This window comes from Pelodiscus sinensis, chromosome 18 (genome assembly GCF_052426305.1).
Source record: "Pelodiscus sinensis isolate ZL-2025 chromosome 18, ASM5242630v1, whole genome shotgun sequence".
NCBI lineage: Eukaryota > Metazoa > Chordata > Testudines > Trionychidae > Pelodiscus > Pelodiscus sinensis.
The window spans coordinates 23,268,082-23,270,189 of record NC_143069.1 but is presented as its reverse complement, the minus strand read 5'-3'; the positions used below and the strand labels follow the sequence as shown (position 1 = coordinate 23,270,189).

General features: G+C 70.0%; 1 long non-coding RNA gene across 1 annotated transcript; it reads right to left on the bottom strand.

The window, feature by feature from the left end:
* Nucleotides 1–834: 834 nt before the first annotated feature.
* LOC149523291 (uncharacterized) lies at nt 835–2,108 on the bottom strand. Its single transcript, XR_016347131.1, has 3 exons — nt 1,875–2,108; nt 1,437–1,559; nt 835–902 (listed from the first exon to the last, which is right to left on the bottom strand). It is a non-coding gene; the product is annotated as an uncharacterized LOC149523291 (long non-coding RNA).

The window sequence follows — 2,108 nt, the reverse complement described above, 5'->3', positions numbered from 1 at the left end:
GTGGCGACTCCCAGCAGGGCCGTGGTGCTGCCAAGGGCCCTGGCTCGCTCCTGGGGCAGGCGGGACTCCAGCCACGGGCTCAGGTGCTGGGGGGGAAAGAGGCAGGTCAGGACCCGTAGGGAGGTGCCGGTTCTGGGCAGAGCCTGGGGCTCCTCTCGGACTGTGCCCCCCCCAGCCACTGACACTGCTCCTCTCTCGGCCCCCCCCCCCGAGGAAGCAGGGACAATGGCCCCGTCCCCCCCACGGGGCTCACCTCAATTATGAGCTGCAGCCGGGCGGTGTCTGGGGACTCGGCGAGGAGGCTCGCCAGTAGGGCCTGGAGGTCGTAGGGAAGGGCCCGGATGAACTGCTGCAAGACAAGGGGGAGCCCTGGGTCAGAGGGGGGTTGGGGGATCCAGGCCACCCGCTGGCTCCGGGGTCCAGCCTAGAGCAGGGTCTGAGCCGCCTCGCAGAGCAGGGAGGAGCCCAGGCTGGGCATGGAAGGGACAGGCCCCCCGGGAGAGCAACGGGAACCCTGGAGGGAAGGATCCAAACCTGCAGCTTCTTCCCTCCCTCTGCCCCCCCCCGTCCTCTCTGGAGCTCCAGCCCACCCCGGGAGCAGGGCCCGGAGGGACGTACCTGTGTGTGGATGGGCTCCTGCTGCCAGTCCCCAGACACTGTCTGTCCTACGGCCGCCGTCAGCAGGGGGCTCAGGAGCTGGGCCCGCAGGGGAGGCTGCAAGGTGCTGGCAGGAGAGAGGGGCAGAGGCTGTTAATTCAGCAGCAGGAGACAGAGACTTTCCCACTCCCTGGCCAGGGGATCTGCTCTGGGGGGAGTCGGCGGGGGGGTCGGTACCTGAGGCTGCAGGCGGCGTTGAGGCAGTCGGCCAAGACCAGCGGGGGGGGCGAGTCCTCCATGATCTCCTGGGAGACCCAAGGAGACAAAGGGGCGTGTGAGGCTGGGCCCCCAAGAGACGCTCAGACGGCAAGCGCCCCCACCCAGCAGGATCCAACCCCACTGCCTCCCGCTGCCCTGTAGCCCCCCTGCCCGGCACAGGGCCCCTCCCAGCACCCCCCTCCCAAACCGGGACCAGCTCAATCCTTGTCCCCAGGCCGTCTCCTGCCCCTCACTGCCCTGGTGACCAGCCTCTGAACCTCCTCATCCCTGCTCCCCAGGCGCATCCCCAGCAGCCCGCTCGGCTCCCTTCCAGCCCCCCATGGCCCGGGGAGACCCCTCCCTGTCCCGAATCCCCCTTCCTGTCCGGCACCCCAGACCTGCCCCATTTCTGTGTCCCTCCCTCCTCCAGCATCCCCACCCACCCTCCCCATGTCCACCTCCAGCCCTCCTGGCTCCACCCATCCCGTTTCCAGCACCCCCACCCGCCGCCATCGCCCAGGCAGACCCGCGTCCACCCCACGTATCCCCTCCCCTCCTCCCGGCCGCCGCGACTCGCTTACAATGATCCTGGCCACCATGGTGTCCTTGCAGCAGCGCGGCGCCAGGGTGTCCTCGCCCCTTTGGAGGGCGGCGAGGCAGGCGGGGGTGACGGCCAGAAGGAACCGCTGCAGGGCGGCTGGGCTCTGCACCCCAGAGAGAGTCTGTGAGCCTGGGGCCTGCCTGCCCCCCACGGACAGCTGCAGGGCTCAGGTCTCCCAGGAGTGGAGGTGGGAGCTGCCGGTTGTCCAAGCACCCGCACTCCCCCCCCAACTGCTGCCTCAGGCTTGTGGGGGCCCAGCTGGTGCATGACAAGAGCCCCCAGCTTGGGGGGCCCAGGTCATGCAGGAGAAGGGGCCCCAGGGGGATCCCCAGGGACAAGCCCCTCCCGGAGGGGGGGGGGACGTGCTGGGAAGGGGCCGGACAATCTCGGGTCCCCCCCGTGTGGAGAAGGTTCCTACCGTGTCCCGGGTGTGGAGCTGCTCTTCGATGTCGTAGAAGGCCCCTTCCTCCACCCGGGAGTCCATCCGCTCCTGGCAGCGCTCCGCCGAGGCGCAGGGGGGCTCTGTGCGGGAGGGAAGGGACCAGGGTGACTCCAGCGGCCAGCAGGGGTCACGTGCCCCCATGTCAGGGACCCAGGGCAGGTTGGGCCCCACACGCCCCTCGCAGGGACCCATCCCCCTTCCACCCTCACA